Source organism: Chrysochloris asiatica, unplaced genomic scaffold (assembly GCF_000296735.1).
Source record: "Chrysochloris asiatica unplaced genomic scaffold, ChrAsi1.0 scaffold00113, whole genome shotgun sequence".
Taxonomy (NCBI): Eukaryota; Metazoa; Chordata; class Mammalia; order Afrosoricida; family Chrysochloridae; genus Chrysochloris; species Chrysochloris asiatica.
The window spans coordinates 10,965,787-10,991,687 of NW_006408631.1; the positions used below are offsets into that span (position 1 = coordinate 10,965,787).

The 25,901-nt window shown below is 38.8% G+C and overlaps 1 pseudogene across 1 annotated transcript; it reads right to left on the reverse strand.

The window, feature by feature from the left end:
• Positions 1-428: 428 nt before the first annotated feature.
• Positions 429-25,901, reverse strand: LOC102829602 (annotated as a pseudogene). The gene is made up of 5 exons (XR_438744.1): positions 25,738-25,901; positions 5,511-5,621; positions 4,578-4,704; positions 3,087-3,174; positions 429-553 (listed from the first exon to the last, which is right to left on the reverse strand). The product of XR_438744.1 is annotated as a selenoprotein T-like (transcript).

Here is a 25,901-nt window from a genome sequence, read left to right on the forward strand (position 1 = left end):
CTAATCACAGAAGAACGGAGAACATCAATTGCTAAGCAAAAGTTAACACCTCTGCATGCTCACACACATTTTATCTTGAATTTGCATACTCTTAGGCAAATTATTTCAAATTAAGAGAGGATATATGTTTATACATACCCTAACACAATTTATCAATTTGACCAATTAAAAAACTGTTAAAGGCCTAATTATTAAGCCTTGAAGATAAAATTATAAAGATATCCTTGCTCTATTCTGGCAGGTCTAAACTCCCTTGATTTGTTACTAAATTTTGATGACAGAAACATCCATCTGTTATGTCTTAAGCTGTAAATTCATGAAATTTCTAATACCTTGTTGGTTAGTGATGAGAATGAAATGAAATCTATACATAGTGATTGCATTTTTAAAACTACTTACAAAAGAGTTTCCAGTGCTGATAAGAGGGGCTATGATCGATGATGTGGGATTGAATCCATATGCACATTGAGCTTCATTTCATTGTCAAGAATTTGAACAAGCTGTTGCATGGATGGAAGGTGTCCAGATTCCAGCTTAGACCATACAGGTACATCTATAAAAAATAAATGGCATCACCCATCCAACAAACCAAAAGTAAGATTATGTAACAGACACTGATTGTACAAATACATATTGAGTGTCAATGTACAGAGCAAAGAACACAAAAGCGAGTAAAACAGGTGACTTTTTCTGCCTTTATAAAGATGATTCTAGTAGAGGAAATATAAATAAATAAAGATAGAGTGGGGTTCCTGAAAATAGAAAATTGGAAAAATTTTGAAGCAGAGGGTATATAGGCAGTCCCCAGGTTATGAATGAGATCCATTTCTGTGTCTGTGTCTTTAAGAATTTTCAGGTCAGTTTAAACAGGTGTGTATATACAGTATGGTTCTCGCTTAGCCTTACTTTAGGGCAAGAAAAGGCCCAAAGCCTTTACAATGATTTATAAATTATATGTGCAACAAGTACTGGTGATTATGATGAAAAACTTATTGAGAGCAAAGATTACTTTCGGTTTCAAAACAAAACCAAACTCACTGTAGTTGAATAGATTCTAACTCAGAGACAGATTCTAACTCTAGGACAGAGTGGAACTGCCTCATACGGTTTCTGAGGCTGTAAATCTTTATGGATGCAGACTGCCTTGTCTTTCACCCAGAAAGCCTCTGGTGGATTTCAACCACCTCTCGTTTCATAGAGCTCCTCTAGAGTCAAAGTGAGGGCAAATTTACGTAACATTAAAGTAGGTCTTCAAAGATGGCAGTGCCCTACTCAGAGATGGGGCCACCCTGGTAAAGTGGAGCCAACAGCACTGTTTGGAATGTGTATGGCTTTTCAGAGTCCTGGTATAGCGCTGTAGGTTAATGCTGTAAAGTCAATTTGAACTGCAAGGTCGGTGGTTCAAGCTTACCAGCCACTCCTTGGAAACCCTGTACAGGGTTCACTATGGGTCGGAACCAATTTGACAGCACACAATAACCACCACCAATATTCTATCCTCATGGCATCAGGCTCCTGAAAGCGCTCATTATGTTTCTTTCAAGTATTCCATTCCAGGGCTTCACCCATAATTTTTCCATTCCAATTACTATGATTTCTGTCTGTACCTGTGCTTCATTTAGTGATGACACTTTCAGTTGGAAGCCCTACTTAAACAGCAAATAAGAGTTGTTGGATGTTTGTAACCCAGGGATAGCGTGCCTGTAGTAAAGGATTGAATGAAGCGTGCAAAATTAAAATCAAAAGAGTAGTTCAAATGTAGAAGATGAATGGTAAAAGGGAGGATGCAGAAATAGGACTAGATTAGGGATTGGCACACTAAAGTAGACCATGCAGTAAATACTTTTGACTTTGAGAATATACAATCTCTATCACTACTACTCAATTGTTGTTATAGTCTGAAACCAGGGACAGGCATATATATATATAAATGAATGAACAGAGTTGTGTTCCAACGAAACTTTGTTTACAAATCAGGCAGCTGAGGACATGGTCTCCAACACCATAATTTGTCAACCCACAAAGGGCCTTTAAGCCATATTAAATGTTTTGATCTTTATCTTGAGTATAAAGTAAAGCCATTTAATAATTTTCAGGCAGGCAAGTGACAAAAAGCAATCTGCATTTTAAAAAAAACCACTACTTTTCAGAAAATAGGTTGGCATTTTTTTCTGTAAAAGACCAGACAGCAAATATGTTAGGATTTAGGAACTAAGAGGCAAAATGAAGGACATTATATAGGTATTTATATAACCAGAGAGAAAACATATGTCTACAAATTTTTCATTCATAAAATTTTAATTTTAATTTATAAAAAGTGAAATTTTACTTTTATATAATTTCCATGTGTAACAAGATATTCTTTTGATTTTTTTTTCCCAGCAATTAAAAAAATGCAAAAACAATTGGGCAATATTTACCAACTCCTAGTTTAGAGAATGGATTGGAGGGGAACATGATAATTGTGGCGTGGACTATGGTGGTGGCAATAAAGTCAAAGCAGCTGTCTGAGCAACTGAGCAGGCAACTGACAAGACTTGATAATTCATTAGATATGGAGAGTAAAGGAGATGGTAGTATTACCCTAGATTTCTGACATGGGCAACTGGATAGACAGGTGACGATGTCATTAACTGAGAAATGCTGATGGAGGAGAAAATTGTGGTGAATAGGAACTGCAGGAAACGGGAGATCAAGAGTTTACTTTTGGGCAGGATTATGTTTTAAGATTCCTGGGTACAGCACCTAGAAAAGAGATCTAGTACAGACTAGAACTATACATTCAGGAATCATCAACATACAGTTATCATTATAAAATCATACGAGTAGATGAGGATCATCTACAGAGAGAGGATTTAGCATATGAAGATGAATAACACTCCAAAGAATTTCAAAATAGAAAGTTCATGTAGCGGCAAAGACAGAAAAAACTAAACTTTTCTAAATCTGTTTGTCTCCTGAACTTTCAAATTTCTTTCAAATATTTATATTTTTCTGAGCATCAAATGTTTCTATTATGAAAAGTAGAAAAAATAATTATATACCATTTAAAACTATCACAAAATGCAAAAAAACTCAGAACCCACCATTTAAGGTTATCTCAAATGCACCTGTTGACATACACTGGTTTTCAATCATGTTGCTCAAGAAGAAAACCATCATACATGCATAGACCTAAGAGAAAATATAATTTAACATAACAAAGTCATATTGAATTCAAAATAACAAGACAATTTAAGACACAACAATCTTTCTAACAGACAAACATCACTTTATTTGGCAAATGCACTTTTAAAATTTACTTTAGAAAGACTGACTTTAACTATTTTATAAGAAAACGTATGAATTCACGAGACTAATGATGTAATAATAAACAATTCAAGTTGACTTCTCATTGCTACTGAGTTTTTTTTTAATATGCAATACAACACCTATCTATGTTCCAAGCAACTTAAGTCAAAGTGAGAAAAAAAAGTAGGATAGAAGAGCTGAGGCAACTTAAGGTACATTAGTTTACCTTTTAAAAGCAAATCTAAAAAAAAAAAAAAGTAAATCTATACCCTCCCAAAAGAAATGAGAAGTTCCCTGATAGACAGAAAGGTGTTAAAAGTTAACAAAATTACCAGATTGCAGTAGGATGTAATAGGGATGCCAATTCACTGAATGCTCATAGACGTGAGCTTTCTCCCTGCCTCATCTAAATGAGGTGGGCAGCACAGAGAAAGCTCATTTCTATAATTCAACCACTTTGAATTCGTAGTGGTTACCCTAGCATTTCAGAACATAAGTCTACAAAATTATCAAGAATACAAAGGGGCTTTCAAAAAGTTCATGGACAATTTCCATTATCTTTTCATTCTATTTTTCCACAAACTTTTTAAGTGACTTGTCAAATACAGGGAACGGTCATTAAAGTTAGTTTAATGACATTATATGTGAGATTCCCATTACATGTGAGAACAATAGCAATATGTAAAATGCACTGAAGAAAAAAAATGCATTGAAGAGAATTTGGAATCAACAGAATTCATAAATACAGCATAAAAAATATTCTACTTCTAATCTTTAATCTTTTGCAAATCAATATTTTGTAATTTAAGAGGGTAGTGACCTACTCCAATTATAAGTATCACCTGAGGAGGTTTATGTTAAGAAGCTTTGCCTGTTATTGGACATAAGTGGCTCCCTAAGAAAAAAGAAAAGTTATCTAAGATTCTGCTAAAGATCATCTCAGCCTAGAACTCTTAAGATAAGACCAGGTAGAGGACCCCAAAAGAAAATATTTCACTGACGGAAACCTCTGCAATCTTGTCCTAAAGAGAAATAAACATGAACTCCAATGCAGACAGAAAAAAGATAAACCTTAAGAAAAAAGTACTTAAGAAAGCACACACAATGTTTTACTGGATATAATTTGAATCTAAGCCATAAAGCAAAAAATCTGCAATAAATTATTTTGTGCCCAGATTCTACTAAAAGTACCATATTCCTATCTCCTTCTTTACCCAACAATTGTAAAAAGACAAAACCCAATCATTCTTTCTAAAAATCTTCATCTAAGTTATTACATTACATACCTTATTTTCTTGGCCCCACTGCCAGATGCTAGGAGCTTGCATGCCAAAGAAAGCAAAAGGATCCTTGCCAACAATTATTAAGCCTATTAATACTAATTTGAAGACTGACAGGAAAGATGCTATGTGTCTACCAAAAAAAAAAAAAGAAAAACAAATTCATCACTAATTACAATTTCTCATATACTTCAAGATTACAGTAACTCAATTATATGTGTATAAACAATTTTGTAGATACTGAATCTTAAAAAGTTACTAATTACAATTACAGAAAAAGATAGTAAAAGTGTTTACTTTGCTGTTGTGAAAAACAGAAAATTTTAATTAAGAACTTTTAAACCCTATACAGGGTCACTATGAGTCGGAATCAACTTGACAGCACTTAACAACAACATACCCTCCCCAAAGGAAACTAGAAGGTCCTTGTTGGACAGAAGGTTTTAATTTAACAAAATCACCAGATTACACAGTAGGATGGTAAAGGGATGCATAGCCAGAATAAACTGCTTCAGTATATCAATTAAAAAAAATAACTCGTGAATTTATATGGAACTGAAATACTATTACTTTAATAAAGTGAAGTATTAAATACCACTGAATATTTATAAAGATTTGGGAGTTCTTATTTCCACAATAAAAAATACATAAGAAAACACATCTTTAGAAGGACTTGTTGTTGTTATGTGCAGTGGAGTCGGTTCTGACTCATAGCAACCCTGTACAGGGTTTACAATGAAATGACCTTCCTCCTCTTGTCCTTTTTACATAAACTGTCTTCTATATTTGGGTCAAACAAACTTGTTATTAGTAAAGCAGTGTTTTCTGTATGTTATTATAACCAACAAAGAAATAATAGCAACCAAGAAAAGTTAATTCAACCATTTCACCATTTATAATGTCAAATAACTCATTTTCAAGTTAATGAAATTTACTTACCTATATATTGGTTGTGGGAGGTAATTCTCTCCTTCAATGCGGATGTCTGGGTACCGCTGGCTAATAACCCGCATGTACTCCTCAAACACCCGCCTATAACCTCAGGAAACACTGCAGAAAAATAAATGTTTGCATTAAGTGGTTTAAAACATACCTACATTTCTTTTGCAACTAACACATAGTATAAAAAGTATTACCAACGTTAAAAATAAATGTTTCTCAGGATCATCCACAAATTATTAATGACTGAAACTAGATGATGGATACTATAAAGTTTTGTACAAGCTTAAATTTTCACATTTACCTCTCCCTCAGGTAAATGCTTTCCATTAAAATGTGAAGCTTTGTGGGTCTCAATAAACTAAAAACAGAACTACTATGAGATTCAGCAATTCCACTCCTAAGTATATACCCAAAGGTCTTGAAAGCAGAGACTCAACAGATACATGCACACCAATGTTCACTGCAGAACTATTAAAACGGAAACATCCTAAATGCCCATTATCAGATGTATGCATAAACAAAATACATACACACAACTCAGCAGCCAATAAGAGAAATGAAGTCTTGGAACATGCAGCAAATATGTGGAGCTTGAAGACATTATGCTGAGTGAAATAGGTCAATCACAAAAGGACATATATTAATAGCAGGACCTCACTTATAGAAAAAGGTTAGAATAGGCAAATGGATAGAGACCAAAGTTTAATAGGTAGTTTCCAAGGGTGGGAAGGAGAGGGAATTACTATTTATGAGTCACTGAGTTTTGGTTTACAGTAAGGAAATCACATTAATATAGGTATGGTTACACAGCTGACTAAGGAGCTCTGGTAGCGTAGTGGTTACGAATCAGGCTGCGAACCTTAATGTCAGCAGTTCGAAACTACCAGCTGCTCCGCGGGTGAAAGATGAGGCTTTCTACTCCCGTAAAGATTTACACCCTCGGAAACCCTGTACAGGGTCGCTATGGGTCGGAACCGACTTAACGGCACTTAACAACAACAACACAGCTGACTAACGTAATTTCTGTCAGTTTAAGTTGTTGTTAAGTGCATTATAATCAGTTCCAACGCAGAGCGACCCCGGTCTATAGAGTCTCTGAGGCTTTTTTAAGTCTTTGCGGGAGCAAAAAGCCTTATCTTTCTCCTGTGGAGCAGCTGGTGGGCTTGAACCGCGGACCTTGGGGTTCACAATCCAGTGCTTATTATATGGAGCCACTGCGCTTCCATCAATTAAGTTATACCCCTTAAAAGCTGAAGTTGTAAAACCATGTGATATATTTACAACAACAACAGCAAATAGTAGCTGCTGAGGCTGTTTATGTACAACCAAATACCTCGTGGAACTGGGTTCCTTACTTTGAAGGTTTAAGGTCAGAATTTCCCAAGACATCCCAGTTATTTGGCCCTAATAAAGTATTCAGTGCTTCTGGTCTACCTCACAGTTCACTTGCAAGGTGCTATCCAAGGCACAGCAATTGGTCTTTATCTGCCTGAAATAACAAAGGAAGAAGTCAGGAACAGGAGGAAGATACAGACTATGTGACCACTTGCCTCTATGAGAACAGAAGACCCGGATGGTCCCTCACAGCCATAACAGAACATTATTATTTAAGCCTTCAAGAGCATGCATATTGCGCTTAAGATGATACACCTGTTACAAAAGGTAGTAAAAGGAAATCCTCTCTTTACAAACTGACAAAGATAGAAGGTATGTATCACATACTCAGAAATAAATTTAGGTTTAATACAAATGCTGTAGTTCTTAGTCTATGTTTATGACTTTATACAGATAATGACTTAGGCAAAAATGCACTGTAATAAATGTAATATATATAATATCCTTAGTATATCACAAAATACATTTTGATATCCCAAGTCAACAAATTAGTATTTGAACATGCTAAAAATATGTTGCTGCAGCTGCCTGTTTGTTCCTTCTGCCCCTGGGCCAAAGAAATCAAAACTTTGAAATGAAATTACAATGTAAGGTCCTGGAGCAGTTTGCAGGAGTTAGCCACTACAATTGCTCAATGTAAAATATTTTTCATACCAAATAATTTTCTAGATGATCTATTTCCAAAGAAGAAAAAGGAATCGAACTACAGAAAAACCTCTTGTCCACATATTTCAAATATTCTGTGCATTTATATCCATCATGTGTTCAAAGCCTCCCACTTTTCCCTTCTACTACCAGCCTTAACTACAGTAAAAAATACCTATTTATATCTAACACCTACCAAGTCAAAATCTAACATCTGCTATGCGATAAATAATTTTTAAGATGCTTTCAAGCACATCTCCTAAACTCAACCTTCCCTTTTATTCACAATGACTCCAAATTCTTCTCAACTCCCACAACTGTCCTTTTCTCCCAACTGGCTTCTAGCAGTGGTATTTACATACCCCTTTGCCATGGCTGATGTTCCAGAAATGGTCACTTGTCACAGGGAGGCCCACAGTGACTTTTCAAGGAATGAAGAACTAGGATTTCAAACAGTAACTCATTCTGTCCACAGAGATAAACACAGAACTAGGGGGGAGGGGGGAGAAAGAGTAGAAACAATCCTTCAAAAATGACTTAGTGGAGTAGTATCCAAAGTGTCTAGGCGGGGCTGATGAAATCAAATGCAGATAGGTCTCTTGTGATACGATAGTGAATAATTGTTATCAGGACTGATTGTGAGTGTTGGAAATGTACAAGCAGATGTTTTATAGCAAGGAGGGGAAAGATTAACTTTTCAGTCTAGGAGCAGAGGTCCCTGGGACCATCAATGGAAAAGAGCGGAGAGCGGGACCCTACCCAAAGAAAGAAGCAGTGACGCCAGAGATGGAGGCAGAGACGATGACGTGGAGACATGGAGCAGCTGGGGATTTTAGATCCAGACAGGGAGAGGGGCTGTGTGCTGTCGTCTGGGGTACAGGCTTGTAGTATATACCCTTTGGTTGGTTGATGATGCATGGAGGGGATTGTAACCATGGCAATGGAACGATATATGATAGAATGAATGTAAAACTAATGTTCTTCCATGTAAACTATCACATAATTCACAATAAAACATTAAAAAAAAATGACTTAGTGGAGGAAAGAAGTCAATCTTTCTTTAAAGAAAGAGAAAAATGAAACACATTTTACTAGGGAAAGTACAGATGTGAATCAGACAAAGTGTGAAGCCTCCTCCTAGGTTCCCTATTTCAGCCCTTCCTGACAACATCTTTGCCTTTGGGTTCCATTACTATCATATTTAAAGACTCATTAATGTATTTCCAAATTTTTAAGACCATATTTTATGTGGTTTGCAAAATTTGGAAATACTTATTTATATTTAAAAAATAAAAACAAATTTCAAAATGTGTTTCTCTTACTTGCATCTCAAAAATTTCAATTAATATTTCCTCCAAAATCATTATCTACCAAAAAATCAGGGAGATATTTTGCAAATACAGTGGTTTCTAATTGTCTGCGTCACTCATCAACTCCAACAGCTCATTCATCACTGAGAACTGATCATTACATTTTTAGATATAATCTGTTTTAATAAATGAATTGATGTTTAGTTATCAACTTGCTTTAAGTGTTTCAAGGAATGAAAGCTGAACAAGGTGCTCTATAAACTACACAAGAAAGTTTATACTCATGAAATGAATAATAAAGTTATCTAATAAGTTTTTAAGTTATAAACAAGAGTGCTCATACATCCTGGATGAAGATCAAAATTGTGGACTGAAACTTGCTTGACTTTAAAAACTTGCCAAATTATTAAAGAAGGTACCAGTTTAACAGGTCAAAGAAATATACTACTTACCCAACCTAACATAAGCAAAGGTAGAAAATTTAAACAGATCCTTTACAAAGGCAGACACAGAAGGTGTCATCAAAATACTATCTACAAAGAAAAAAGCCCAGGACCAGATAGTGACACTGGAAAATTCTACAAACTTTCAGAGAGCTGCCAGCAATTCTACTCAATCTCTTCAAAAACGCTGAAGAGGAAGAACACTACTGACTTCTTCCTATAAGTCAGCTTAGCCCTGACAACTAAACCAAGTAAAGACATCACACAAAAAATAAAATTAGAGACGAATATCCTTCATAAACATAAAGGCAAAAAATGTCAAGAGAATTCTGCAACACATCACAAAAGTCATAACCCAAAAGAATTTCTAAGACTGTAAATATTTATGGAAGACTGCCACATCTTTGTTTCATGGAGCGGCTAGTGGATTCAAACTGTAAACTTTTTAATTAGCAGACAAACCTTTCAACTAATAACTAGGGATCCTTTGGTATATAAACGTGGGTGTTTGTCAGTTCTGACTCATAGCAATCCTGTATTGGGTTTCCGAGAACGGCTGTTTGGTTTGAACTGCCGATCATGCAGTTAGTAACCCACTGCTTATTCTACAGTGCCACTCCAGGACTCTTGCATACACGCTTGTTGTTGTGTGATACAGAGTTGGTTCCAACTCATATTGACCCAGTATAGGGTTTCCAAGAGCAACTGGTTAACAAAGTTAGCAGTCCAGGAACTAAGCTGTACAGAGAAGTACATTATTTCTACTTTATATGGGCTGTGCATTTATCAAATCATTCTTGCTATATGTTAGTGTTATGTTATATGTTAGTGTTATTTGGTTTTATGTCTTATTTGGTATGATTTGAAAGGATACTTTAAGAGTACAGGAATGTTCAAAAAATTTCCCATATAAATTAATGGTAATTACTTCTTTGCTTTATGCCATTTCAGCTTACAAAAGATTTTCTAGGATTGTTCTTCATTTCAGATAGCGGGAATAACCTACCCATACAATGGAATACTACACAACCATAAAGAACAATGATAAATCTATGAAACCTAACATGTATGGACATAATCAGCACAACCCTACATGAAATATATCAAGCATATACCGACAAATATTGTATGGTCCTTCTTTATATAAGATAACAAGAACTCATACATATGACCAATGTTCACTGATGGTTACCAGGGAGGAGGGTGGAGCGGGGGAAGTACACTGTATACAGTTGTTGTTTTTGTAAAGTGCTGTCGAGTTGGTTCCAACTCACAGCGACCCTGCATAGGGTTTCCAAAGAGCGGCTGGTGTGGTTGAACTGCCGACCCTGTGGTTCAAACCAACCTTGTAGTCCTGCGCATTAACCTGCAGCGCCACACCAGGATTTCGCTTTGTACAGTAGAGACTAGTTATTTCAGTGATGGGAAAAGTGGCATCAAATGTGGATGTAGAGAGCACAGTACAATCAAAGTAAAAACGAGTTTCTGAGTACATATGGATGGGTATAGGCAAACTGGTATACAATATCTGTACAAATATGTACACAGGTGAGAACAAACAAAAGTATCTATGTTGTTATTGTCATTAAGTGCCATTGAGTCGGTTCTGACTCATAGCGACCTTGTATAGGGTTTCCGAGGAGCAGTTGGTGGGCTTGAACTGTGGACCTTGTGGTTCGCAGTCCGTTGTTGATCCTACAGTGCCACACCAGGAGTCATAGGTATGTGTAAATACAAATATGTGGATGCAGACACATACATTCATTAAAGACATAAATATGTGAACACTTCAGACATAACCAAACTCCTTCCAACGTTGATTTTACAGATTGAAAGGTTAGGACCATACTCTCACAAGACAACTCAGTCAACTGGCATAACAGAGTTCTAATCTGTATCCTAGTAAAGTGATGAGGGTCTGGAGTCATAACAGTTTGCAAGCAGCCATGTAAGATACAACTATGGGACTGTACTAACCAAGAGCAAAACAGTAAGAAGGTAAACAAAAGCACAGACAAGAAACAAGTCTACATGAGCCACAACCTCATATAATCTAACCAGAGAGCTAGATGGCGCTAGGTTACTACTACAGACCTGGATCCTGGTTTGAGGCCTGCCATTAAATAAAACCTTCTGAGTCAATTTCTTATACCTACACGAACAAGTAAGATCTTTGCTAACTCTAAATTCTCTCTAGAATTTTCCGTTTAAAAAGAAAACAACAAACAATTCATTTCTATTCACATTATCATCAGATCCATTTCCCAAGCAAAAAAATTCAGGTTTGTTTTTAAATCTATCCACTGAACCTTCAATTGTCACTGAAACACACCTTTTCCTATTTAAAACTGTCCTGGGTTTTCTTCCTTGTCTAGCTGTTAAACCTTTCATTTATACTGTTTGGTTCAAACCAAGCATTCCAACAGGTTGACTAAGTCTTTAAGTCTGACAATATAAATCTAATCTTTACAAATTTGGGGACTACTACTACCCAGAAGGGTGCACACCTCACTTAAGCCATCTCACTACCTTTCATCCCGCAACCTGTTCTCCCCAGCTCCTAAGAATCTCCAACAGAATACTGAGCTAACTCTAAAAACCATATATTTACTTATTAGCAAGCTCATGTCACGTCTTCACTATTTCAGTGCTGTCAAATCAGTTCCAACTCAGAGACCCTGTATAGCGTTTCCAAGGAACAGCTGGTAGATTTGAACTGCCAACCTTGTGGCTCAAACGGACCTTGCGAGCCAGTGCTTATCCTACAGCGCCACGCCAGAACTCATTATTTCAATAGGGCATATAAACTTAATTTTCTGGCACTAGACTCCTGGTGTGATGCTGTAAGATCAGCACTGGACTGCAAACTAGGTTGGCAGTTCAAACTCACCAGCTGCACACTGGAAAACTTATACAGGTTAGTATGAGTCAGAAGTGACTCCCAAGCACTTAACAAGTGTGCTACTGGAGTCGTAGTATGGCACTGTGTGGGTTAATGCATTGAGCTACAAGGTTGGTATGAACTGCAAGCTCGGCTCTTTACATTCTTTTGATCCCTACACAGTGATGGATCACATGGTCTTCTTGCTGTTAGTGTTAAGTGCCACTGAGTCAGTTCTGACTTATAGCTGCCCTGTATAGGGTTTCTGAGAAGCAGCTGGTGGGTTTGAACATCTAACTGTGAAGTTAGCAGTCCAGTGTTGATCCTACAGGGCCACACAAGGACCCACAAATAAAGTGCTATAGCCCACCAGTGGGACTGGAGAGTCTGCTAATAAAAGTCACCCCAGAGAAGAGTACAAGTGGAATGCAGGACCCTATCCAGGGAAGTAGCAACACTTGAGGACAAGGAGAGAGGGAGCAGCAGAGGATTCTGGACTCATGGAGAGAGGGACTGAGTGCTGGCGGCCAGGAGGCAGGCTTGCAGAATGTGCCCTTAGGTTTGTTTAAATTACTATATATTCCTGAGTGTTTGTTGTGTACGTAGCCCCCCAACCAAAATAATTTTTTTTTAAATAGAGGGAATGGAAGCAAATACTGCTGAATGATAATGCATGGAGATTATATAATCATTGCAATGAAATGATGGTGTAAAGCCGATGCTTTTCCATGTAAACTATCACTCAGTTCACAACAAAAACTTAAAAAAAAAAAAGTCACCCCAGAGGTAGAAAAGGGAGTCCTGACTACCACCAAGAAATGTAGATGAGAGCACAATACATCCTTTGGATCTGGAATTCCTGTGCTGGACTTCTGAGCCCCAGTACACTGAGAATGGTAATACTGGAGATGGCGAGAGATACAGAGAAGCAGTGGAAGGAGAAACAGGAGACCCTCCCGCAAGATGGCTTTCAGGTCCACAGAGTGAGATAACTGAGTGCCTTCGGCTAGGAGGCTTCCAGGTGGATGAGATGATTCCAGGCACTTATTAGTAAGAGCTAGTAACACTTGGAGCAGGTCAGAGGCCTAGGGACTACAGAGCCAAGGACCAGGGGAAAAGGCCTGCCTGGAAGCAAGGATGAAAAGAAGCTGTCCTGACCAGAAAACTGAGTCTTTCCTGATCCAGAGTTGCAACCTTTATTTCTGGTGCTGTGGGCTAATGCATTGGGCTGTAAAGTTGGTTTGAAACACAAGATCAGCTGTTTAAGCTCAGCAGCTGTTCCTTGGAAACGCTAAACAGGGCTGCTACAGGTTGGAACCAACTCTGGCACATCATAACAACAACAACAAGCTTCCCTAATAAACCTGAAAATCATACTTTTTGTCTGTGAGTTGTATGTGACCATTGCAATGAATTATTGAACCCAGCATAGTAGAGAGTGCCGTGGAAGGGATGACTAGTGTCAGAATTCATTAAAAAAACAAGATTGGCGAATACAGGCACAGGTTGTTGATGTTGATAATGAGTCTCCTCCTACCTTGTAATGTTAGATAAGGTCAGATGCCCCATCATGCCATATTTGTTGTTAGGTGCCACTGAGTCAGTACCGACCCATAGTGACCTTATGCACAGCAGAAGGAAACACTGCCCGATCCTGGGATAACCTCACTACTGTTGCCACACGAGTCTATCGATGCTGCCACTTGGCCAATCCATCTCATTGGGGGTCTTCCTCTTTTTCTCTGACCCTCCACCTTACTAAACATGGTATCCTTCTCCAGTGACTGGTCCCTCCTGACATTTCTGAAGCCTGAGAGACGAAGTTTGGCCATCTTGCCTCCAAGGAGCACTCTGGCTGCATTTTTTTGAAAACGGAGGTATTGGTTCTTTTGGCAGCCCATGGCACTTTCAATATTTTCCTCCAACACCATAACTCAAAGGCATCAATTCTTCTAGTTTTCCTTATTCACTAAAAAGTCTCGAAAGTCTTCAGATTTTTTGTAAACCTGAAATACCCTCTCTTGAAAAGTAACTGCATGTGCTGTCTCCATTGACCAGGCGGGCCTTACAACTAATTCTCTTTTGCAGCTTGTATAAAATCAGCAAAATGCCTATCTGTACTTGCAACTGACAGAGTTCTCAAGAGTGACTACCTTGCCAAAATCTGCTTTCTAGAAAACCCAATCAACTGGTCAACACAACATACCATATGTTGAGGAAATCAGAGCATCTAATGAGATGAACGTATCATCACACTGATTATTCTGAGCCTTTTAATAGTCTCCGAATCTTTTTGTTTTAAAATCTCCCCATCTTCTACTTGCTTAAAATGAGAAGAATGTCCCTAAAGTGTCTAATCTTTACAGCACCAAAATTTACAAGTGTCTTCTTTTATGCACATACTACACATAAAAATAAGAATCAATGAAAGCTTATTTTAAACAATATTCATTCTTTGTATTTTTCCTTCGGAAAGCTATCTTAAGGTGATTATCACTGAAAAATATTTTCTATGAAGGCTTTTGTGTGTGGGGAGGAGAGGACTTGGGGGAACGGAATTTAAAGCTTTCCCCATGAACATCTGGAAGCCCCTCTTATAATACAGAAGTATGCTGTAGCAGTGATGTAAATTTTAAATTAGTATATACCTATTATGTCTAGGTATCCTGGTGTGGTGCTCTAGGATCAGCACAGGACTAGGAACCACAGGCGGGCAATTCAAACCCACCACCTGCTCCCTGGAAACCCTATACAAGGTTGCTATGAGTCAGAATGGACTCAACAGCACTTAACAACAACAATTACGTCTAAGGGGCCCTGGTGGCACTATAGGGCAAGCACACACTGCAAACCTCAAGGTCGACAGTTCAAACCTACCAGCCACCCCCAAAGGAGAAAGATGAGGCTTTCTGTTGCCATAAAGATTTACAGCCTTGGTAATAATTTAGGATCATTATGAGTAGTAATCAACTCAATAAGTAGATATTATGTATCTGTTGCTGTTAAGTGAATTAGGCCACAGCAGCACACCAGGAGTCACAATCACATAACCAAAAGTAAATTCAAAGAAAAACCTGAAATAAAATGAAAGCTTGGGGGTTAGTACAGAATGTAACAAAATAAAATTATGAATGAAACAGTACAGTCATTTTCAAATCTTGTTTTTCTTCTGATTTACTCAGTAGTAAATAGAGTAAAATTTACCTAGCACATGTTTCCAAAATATCTATCTGTATTTTTAATTAAGAGTCCTAGTATGTCATTGTAAGATAAACACAAAAGATAAGCACAAGGTCGGCTGTTCAAAGCCACCAGCCACTCTTTGGATACATTATACAGTGTCGCCATGAGCCAAAACTGACTGGATGGCACTTAAGAACAACAATTTCTTAATTAAAGCCTCAAGACAATCCTGTGACATTTTATCATCTCCATTTTGTAGAAGTTCAGGTTATAAAGGTTAACTTGCTAAGGTAACTTAAGGTTAGAACTCAAATTATGTGAGGATCCAAAGTTCAGTTCTCCTCAATAAAACAGAGTATATTTAGATTGGAAAGAGTAAGTGATGTAAACAAACACACACAACACAACACAACACACACACACACACATATACATACATACATGAAGGAGCTTCAAAAAGTTCATGGAAAAACTCCAGTATCTTTTAGTTCCATCTTTCCATAAACTTTTTGAAGCTCCCTCTTATATAATTTATGATACAATATTACTATGGCAAGACCACTAAAAAAACAGAGTCAGGAAATCAGCATCCTCAATGACAATAGTCAAGTTGATTAACTTTCCTTGGTCACAAGCAGGTGCAGTGGTTAAGGCACTCAGATGGTGACAGAAAGGTTAGTGATTCAAATCTACCACCCACACTGAGGGAAAAAAGATGTGGCAGTCTGCTCAAGTAAAGATTTACAGTCTAACAAATGCTGTAGGGCAGTTAGTTTGACTCATAAGGTTGCTATGAGTCAGAATCAACTAGTCTGCAATAGGTTTTATTATATACCATTTTTATGTAGCAACAAGGATAATGAATACACAACAATATGGCACATAGGAGATTAAAAACAAAACAAAACAAAAAAAAACCAGTTGCTTCTGACTCATTGTGTCCCCATGTCTGTCAGAGTAGAAATGTGCTCCAAAGAACTCCCAATGGTTGATTTTTTTCAGAACTTGTTGTTAAGTGCCGTCAAGTCGGTTCCGATCCATAGCGACCCTGTACAGCGTTTCCGAGGCCGTAGACCACCCAAAATGAACTTAAACTGTCCAAGTTTTGGTTAGTAGTTTTCACTACATGAGATGTGGCATGTGAAAGCGATGCACATTTTTCCCACCATTACTAGAAATATCAACAGCATTTAGACACTTCAGAGTAAAACATTTCTGTCTCCTTTAAAGGAGTTCACAATCTTACTTTGAGAGAGACAAATATGTAGAAAACCCTGGGGAACAATTATAAGTTAACAGTTACAAGGTAGTAAGTAAATCTGTCTAGTAGTGTAATACTAATTATAAACACAAACGTAAAAATAAAAAGGCAAGGACGGACAAAGCTATCATACTTTTTTTTTTTTATGTCAAACTACCTGGATTTTGGAGTCCTGGTGTGATGCTGTCAGTTAATGCGCCAAACTGTAAAGTTGTCTGAACCAGGTCAGCAGTTCAAGCTCACCAGTCGCTCCTCAGAAACCCTATACAGGGTCGCTGTGGGTCGGAACTGACTCGATGGCACTTAACAACAACCTGGATTTATGGCACTGTGGGATAATGTGCTGGACTGCAAAGTCGGTTTGAACCACAAGGTCACTGGTTCAAGCTCACCACCCATTGCTAGGAAACCCTAATACAGGGTCGCTAGGGTGGCAACTGACTCAATGGCACTTAACAACAACTTGGATTTGGGTGGAAATTATAGAAAAAATTAATGAAATATGTAAAATATGTAAAGATATGTAAAGATCCTAAGTTAAAAACCAAAAGGGAAGAATGTTCTGCTCAGCATTTCTCAAGGTGAAAGAGCTGAAGAAAAAGATAAAGACTCAGTGTGCAATATTGGAGGATTGGGCAAAATAAAGTCTTGGTGAGGTACTGTAGGATAAACACTGGTCTGCTAACCATAAGGTCAGCAGTTCAAAGCCACCAGCGCTCCAGGGAAACCCTATGTTGTTGTTAATTCCAACGAGTCAGTTTCGATTCAAAGCAACCCTGTGTAGGGTTCCCAAGAAGTGGCTCATGAGTTTGAACCACTGATCTTGTGGTTCAAACCAACCTTATGGTTAAGTGCTTATCCCACAGTGCCACACCAAAACTCGTGGAACTGACTATACAGAACTTAACAAACATCAATGGGTAAAATATTGAATGACACAGGAAGCAAAAATAATTGATGTGGTCAATCATTTCAAAAGGTACCAAATGATCAAGAGCCAATGGTATTGAAGGAAGAAGACCAAAGTGCACTGAAGGTATTGGCAAAAAACAAGGCTCTGTGACGGTTTTGGTATACATCCCCCCCCCCCAAAAAAACCACACACACACAGAGGGAATAGAAGCAAATACTGTTGAATGGTGATGCATGGAGGGGGTTGTAATCATTGCAATGAAATGAAACATGATAGGATGAGTGTAAAGCTGATGTTCTCCCATGTAACCTATCACTCAATTCACAATAAAAACTTAAAAAAATAAACAAAGCTCTAGGAACTGATGGAATATAAATTGAAATCTTTCAGCAAACTGATGCAATGCTGAAAGCACTCACTCATCTATGCCAAGAACATTTGGAAAGAAGCTACCAGGCCTACTGATTGGAAGAGATCCAATTTGTGCCCATTCTGAAGGGAGGTGACACAATGGAATGTGTAAATCATTGGACAATATCATTAATATCACATGAAAGTAAAATTTTGCTAAAGATAATTCAAAAACAGTTAAAACAATGCATTGACAGGGAACTGCCAGAGGTTCAAGCCAGATTCAGATTAGGATGTGGAATGAGAGAGAGCACAGTTGACGTCAGATGGACTGTGGCTGAAAGTAGAGAATACCAGAGAGATGTTTGCCTGTGCTTTACTGACTATGCAAAGGCTTTCAAGTGTGTGGATCATGGCAAGCTATGCACAACACTGTGAAGAATGGATATTTCATAACACCTGGTGTGGTGATGTAGGATAAGCGAGCAACTGCAAGGTTGGTTTGAACCACAAGGTCAGTGGTTCAGTTCAAACGCAACATCTGCTCCTTGGAAATCCTATACAGAGTCACCGTGAGTCAAAATCAACTTGACAGCACTTAACAACAATTGTTCTCAAGAAGAACCTGTGCATAAACCAAGAGGCCGTTGTTTGAATAGAAAAAGGGGACACTGAATGGTTTAAAATCAGTAAAGGTGTGTGCCAGGGTTGCATTCTTTCACCACAGTTATTAATCTGTATGCTGAGCAAATAATCCGAGAAGCTGGACTCTATGAAGAACATGGCATCAGGATTGCAAGAAGATTCATTAACAATCTGCAATATACAGATGACACAAGCTTGCTTGCTGTAAGCAAAGAGAACTTAAAATACTTAGTGATGAAGATCAAAGACCACAGTCTTCAGTATGGGTTGCACCTCAATGTAAAGACAAAAAAAAAAAAATCCTCACCACTGGACAACCAACAGATAACATCATGATAAATGGAGAGAAGACCGAAGTTGTCATTTTGTTTGGATTCACCATCAACACTCATGGACCTGCAGTCAAGAAATCAAACAACGTACTGCAATGGATAAATCTGCTGCACAAGACCTCTTTAACATGTTAAAAGCAAAGATGTCAGTTTGAGGACTAAGGAGCACCTGACTCAAACCATGGTATTATCAATAGCCTCATCACATGCATGTGAAAGTTGGACAATGAATAAGGAAGACTGTAGAAGAATTGATGAAGGGTCAGTGAAAAAGAGGAAGATCCCAACAAGATGGATCGGCGCACTAGCAACAGCAGCAAGGGGTTCAAGTGTAATGACTGTGAGGATGGTACAGGATGGGGCAATGTTTCATTCTGTTGCGTACAAGGTTGCTATAAAGTCAGAACCAACTTGATGGCACGTAATAAAAACAATACTAGAGACCAAAGTCCTTAGTATAAGTTACTAGACCTTGAAGGATTTATGTCACCCTCTTTATAGTCCAAGGGATCAGTAGCCTGTGCCTTAAGTGCACCCTGTACTCTCCATTACAAAGACTACTGCACATATTATTCCCATTGCTTAAAGATGGTTCCCAACTCTGCACCTAAATCTTATCTTTCAAGTATCAGTTCAAAGTTCATTCCCTTAAGGAAGCCTGAGTTGTTGTTGTTGCTCCATTAAGTGTGCCATGAGTAGATTCCAACTCATAGTGTCCCTGATATAAGGTTTCTGAGGAGTGGCTGGTGAGTTTGAACCACTAACTTTGCAGTTCAAACCAACCTTGAGGTCAAGTGCTTATCCTACAGCACCACCAGGACGCAAATCCCTAAATAGGTCTCGCTTATACCTCTACACAGGAGTCCTGGTGTGGCGCTGTGGGCTAATGCGTCAGACTGCAAAGTTGTTTGAACTGCAAGGTCGGTGGTTCAAACTCACCAGCTGCTCCTTGGAAATCCTCACTATGGGTTGGAATCGACTCGACAGCATTTCACAACAACAACAACAACAACATACATCTACATAGGAGCTCTAGTAGCATAGTGGTTACGTGTTGGATTCCGTGAGAGAAAGATTAGGCTTTCTGCTCCTGTAAAGATTTATAGCCTTGGAAACCCTACGCAGAGTTGCTATGAGTTGGAATTGACTCCATGGCACACCACCACCACACCTCTATGTAACCTTCCTTTGCAGCAGATAATCTACACAGTTGTAATTTTACATGTGTGTGCTCTAATAATAGTTGTCTTCTCCTCCTGTCTGTAAAGTACCTGATACCAGGGAACTGAATTCTTACCATCAAGCAATGTGACTACATAAAGTAGATATTCAATTTCAGTAATTCAGCATTTCTCAGATCGCTTTAATTCAGCATTTTAGAATTTTACTAAGTATGTACATGCAAATTAGCATTGGGTGTGGCGCTCAAGGATACGCACTGGACTGCTAACCACAAGGTAGGCAGTTCAAACCCACAAGCCCTCCACGGAAAACCTATACAGGGTCACTATGAGTTTGAACTGACTTGAGGACACTAAACAACATAATATGAAAGGAAAGACTGAGTTGATACACATTTAAATGAAAATCTATCTTTGTAATTATTTACCCCTACAAACCCTAATTTGGAGTGAGGTGCCTTAAAATGGTAACAGTTGATTCTTAAATTAAGTAAGGAAAATGAGACTATACTGCTATACTTTGTCAATATTTTGAAATCTTTAACTTCATTTACATTCAACTCTGATTCTCAGTAAATCAACTGTCAACTGTTCAAGTAAATATTAACTGTAAATAATTGTAGTTACTAATCTCTTTAAACTGCAACTAATTTACTCAAGGAGGAGCTCTGGAAGCATAATGATTACCAATTGGGGTGTTAATTTCAGGGTCAGCAGTTCGAAACTGCTGTTCAGTTGTTCCACAGGAAAAAGATGAGGCTTTCTGCTCCCATAAAAATTTACAGCCTGGTAAACCCTGTACAGGGTCACGAAAAGTCGGAACTGACTCCACGGCATATAACAACAATTACTCAACAGCACTTAACAATTAAATATGGAAGAAACAGTTAGCATGTTAAACCACATATATGAAGTAAACATACATGCAAAAAGGATGGCAAGCAGTAGCTACTAGGATTTCTGGTAAATAAATTCAACTTCCCAATCTGCCTACTTCCTCATCACCCAAACACCCTCTTCTCAATCAACTCCAAATTCACAGAATACATTTGTACCTAAAAATCACAAGGAAAATGCAAAAAGAGAACTGCATTTTAAACTGTGATTTGAGAACTTAATTTTTGTTCAACACTTAAAACTCCAAATAAGCAGGATAAATTTTCCCAGATACAAAATCAGTATCAAAATCATTTAATTTCACTGTTCAATCAACTAATTTAATAAACCAAAGACAGACATGTACAACAAATACTGCACTGTTTTCATAGGCTGCTGAGGTGCCATAGTTTGTATTCATCTATCCTTACCCCTGGTACACAGCAGGCATTTAGTATTTATTGAAAAATATATACAAATGTAGTAAATTTTGTGGCTATTCTTGAAGCTTGTTTTCTCTCCCTAGGTTCCATCTGTGTGGTGTGTTACTATTTTGTTCCATTAGCAATCTCAGAAATAGTACAGTTACCAGGTAACAAAACTCAGCTATTTAAAGGAATAGTATTCATGAAAAATTTAAGGGATAAAAGTAACTGAAAAGGTGATGAAGTTTTTGTTTTTTAGCTTTTTATTGTGAATTGGGTGAAGGTTTACAGAGCAAATCAGTTCAACACTTCATACACATTTTGTTTCATTCCAGTGACTGCAATCCCCACAAATGCAACATCACTTATCCTACTTCCTCCCTGTGCTTCCCATTCCTCCTTCTTTCCTAACACTTCTGAACTTTGTCCTTGGGTAAATGCTGCCCTTTTGATCTCAAATGGTTGATTATTCTAAGGTTTGCATACTTCCCTAGCGTTAACTGTTCCCCTCACGTTGTTGTTAAATCTGTTGTGACTCAGCGTAGTGGTTACTAATCAGGCTGCGAAATGCAAGGTCAGCACTTCGAAACAACCAGCTGTTCTGCGGGAGAAAGATGAGTTTTTCTGCTCCTGTAAAGATTTATAGCCTCAGAAACCCTGTACAGGGTTGCTATGAGTCAGAACCAACTCCACAGCACATAAAACAACATGAACAATAGGGTTTCCAAGGAGCAACTGGCAGGTTTGAACCGCCAACCTTGTGGAAGTCAAGGTGTGGTGCTGTCGGATAAGAACTGGAATGGTAACCCTAAGGTTTACAGGCCAAACCCACCAACAATTCCTTGGAAACCCCACACAGGGTAACTAAAAGTCTGGCACTTTAACAACTGTTTGGCTGATAATTGAGACCTAGGGCCATTTCCAGATGCCCTTTAGGGGTGACTAAGGGCCAATGATAGATAGCCTCTGTGTATCAGTCTCTATCACACCAATAAGCCTGGACATTTTTATGATTTAGAGTTTAGTTGCACAAGAAAATAGCTGTCTTTGGATTGTTTACACTCGTGATTGATAAAAACTACATTTTAGAGCATTCAGATTTCAAATAGAATACATCTGAAAGGCTGAAAGAAATGTTCACATATTTTTCTTCAACAGTCTCAGCTTCCAGTCTTTTCCCAAACAAACTTGCAAATGAAAGCCCAAGAGATTCAACCAAAACACAAAACACAATATTCAGAAATAATCCCCTGGGGTTGGGAGGAAGCAAAGAAAGATAGTCAAGTTTATCTGAATTTGGTGGTGGTGGTGGTTGGTTATATACCGACTCATAGCAACCCTGTATAGGGTGTCCGAGGCTGTAAATCTTTACAGGAGCAGAAAGCCTTATCTTTCTCCTGCACAACACTGGTAGTTTCGAACTGCTGACCTTGCAGTTCACAGCCCGATTCCTAACCACTATGCTACCAGAGCTCCTCTGCATTGGGTAGGACACCTAAATAAAGTAGGGCCTAGTTTGGTGCTGTGGGTTAATGCACCAGACTGCAAAGCCGTTTAAACTGCAAGGTCGGTGGTTTACGCTCACCAGCTGCTCCCTGGAAACCCTATACAGGATCGCTATGGGTCGGAACCAACTCGACGGCACATAACAACAACAAAGTTTGGGGCTGTAGGGAAACCACTGAATGGCAAGGTTGGTTTGAACCACAGGTGGGTGATTCAGTCTCACCAGTAGCTCAAAGGTCGCTGCAAGGTCAGTTTGATTCACAAGGTGGGTGATTCAAACTCACCAGCTGCTCACTGGAAATCCTATACAAGGTCGCTACAGAATCAACTGAAAGACACTTAACAACATGAACCAACGGTCAAGCAGCGGTCAAGAAATCAAACAACATATTTGCATTAGGCAAATCTGTTGCAAAAGACCTTTAAAATGCTCAAGATGTCAGTTTGAGGACTAAGGTGCACCTGATCCAACCCATGATATTTTCAGTACTTGGAAGAAATACAGCTGGAATGCTCTTTAGAACCCAGGATGGCAAGACTTCATCTCTAAAATATTGGACACATTGTCAAGAGGGACCAATCCCTGGAGGACGTCATGCTTGGTAAAGCAGAGGATCAGTGAAAAAGAGGAAGACCCCAGACAAGATGGATTGACACAGCGGCAGCAGCAATGGATCCAAATGTAACAATCACTGTGGGGGTTGTGCAGGACCAGGCAGTGTTTCCTTCTTTTGTGCATAGGGTCTTTATGGATTGGAACAGACTCCATGGAACCTAACAACATGAACTGGTTGGTCTGCTTCAATCCCTTGCTGAGAACTTGACAATCCACCCATACATATGGAATCAGAATCTACATTTTAACAAGTGATTCTGGGGATCTATAAGATCCATCTGAGGATCTTGTTAAAATGTAGACTCTGATTCAGTATATCTGGAGTCCAGTTTGAAGTCTTGAACAAAGTTACATCCCTGAAGCATTTTTGTTATAACATGTCCAAGGTTACCACAAAAGAAAATTTCATTAGATTTTTAGGACAAGTCCTTGTGTGGTGCTATAGGATAAGCACTGGACTGCTAACTACAACGTGAGTGGTTCAAACCCACCAGCCACTTCTCAGAAACCCTCAATGCCCTCTAGTCGATTGTGATTCTGCAACCCTATGAGTTTAATAAAGTTTAGGTTTTCTCATTTTTCAACTACCTTTTGTTCAATCTCTTAAAGTTTTTTTTTTTTTTTAATCTGTTTAAGGTGACCTGTAAACCAAAGTCAGAAAATATGCTGGTGACATTATCTTTATGGAGTAAAGGCTAAAACCCTCACAAACTTCTTCCTGATTAAAAAAAAAAAATCTCCCATTTATTCATTTAAAGATACAAATGGGAATCATGGCTTTACCGTTCTGGGTTGGTTTTCTGGTTGTTGTTTTTTTTAATTGGAAAGTAATAATGATTTTACCAATCTGTGAAGATTATCTGGTGCTTCTGAATTTAAGCAGTTAAAACAAGACTAGAGTTACCAACTTATGTCATTTAAAAAATTTTCTACTTTCCTATCTCTTAATTTGTTTTTTCTTAATTACTCTTCTTTTATGATTCCGTTACTGGAATATTTGGCAAATTTTTCTACTGAGAATATTCCTAAGATTAAAAAATATATATAGCCAAATGTAGGGAAAGAAATTTGGTGCTTCAGATTAAAAAAGAAAAAGTTGTTACTACTTTGTTGTTAAGTGTTGTTAAGTGGTTCTGACTCATAGCAACCCTGTAAAGTGTTTCTAAGGAGCTGCTGGTGAATTTGAACCTCCAACCTTGCGGTTCAAACAGACCTTGTGGTCCACTGCATTATACCACAGTGCCACACCAGGATTCCTTGCTACTACTCTAGTTGAACTTTAAATTTTTTTTCCCTTTAAGTATGTTGTTAAGTGCGTCAAGTCGATTCCAACTCACAGCAACCCTGTATAGGGTTTCCAAGGAGTGGCTGGTGGGTTTGAACAGCCAACCTTGTAATTAGCAGTCCAGTGTTTATCCAACAGCGCCACAACAGGACTCCAATACTTAATTAGGCTCTAACAACTAAATCACTTACTGAACAATGTACAAAACTACCATTGCCACCTGTATTTCTCTGAAAGCACAAGAAATGTGAAAGAAAGATGCCAGAGCAGATAACTTTCGGGGGTTGAATGGGGGTGTTTTACTAGGAAAAGATCAGGTTGTTTAAGAGCAAACGATCTAAGTATAGGAGAGCAACGCGCTCCTTTTCTGACACTTGGGAATCGCAAACTGAGAATCAGCACCTCCCCTAGTCGCTCATCTTTTAGCAGCCACAGCTGTAAGAAGTCCCATTCCCTGACTCAAGTCCCCGCGCAGGTCGAGGGAAAAGGCGCGTGTCACTCCCTGTTTCTCCTACAGATCTAACAGGGCTGCGAGGCCGGATAGCACAGCTCCGGGAAAACCAGGAGGAAAAGTGAACCGCATGACAAACGCTTCGAGTTCCTCCGCCTACGATGCGCCGCCTCTGCAGACAGCCAGGGAAGCCATGGCGTGACGCCGCCGGCCGGTCCTCCGTACTGACAGCATCCTCGCGACCTCTCTTTTCCGTGTTTAACCTTCACGAGCTCGGATTCCCCATTCCCACCCTCTAGGAACCAAATAAAGAGAGAGAAAACGGTTTTGTAAGGACAAAAAAAGGGCGGCCAGGCCGTCCTAGAGTAAGGAACTGGGGAAGTCAGGCTGTGGAAGGCCACTGCAGCGGTTTCTTGGGGCTGAAGGAGGCGCAACCGGCTAGGCCGCGAAGCCGGGGCCTCGCCTAATGAGTAGCGCCATGCAAGACGCACGCCGGGGCAGACAGAGCCGCTAATACATACTTACCAAATCTGGAATTTTAGCAGCGGCCCCGTAGCGTATTGCATCTTTAATCTCTTGCTGGGCACGGTGCCCAGGTTGGCCGAGGCCTCGCTCCGGACCACCGCCGACGCCGCTATCAGGAGAAGCAGCAAAAGCCTCATTTTAAAAGAGCCAACAACTCCAGCCGC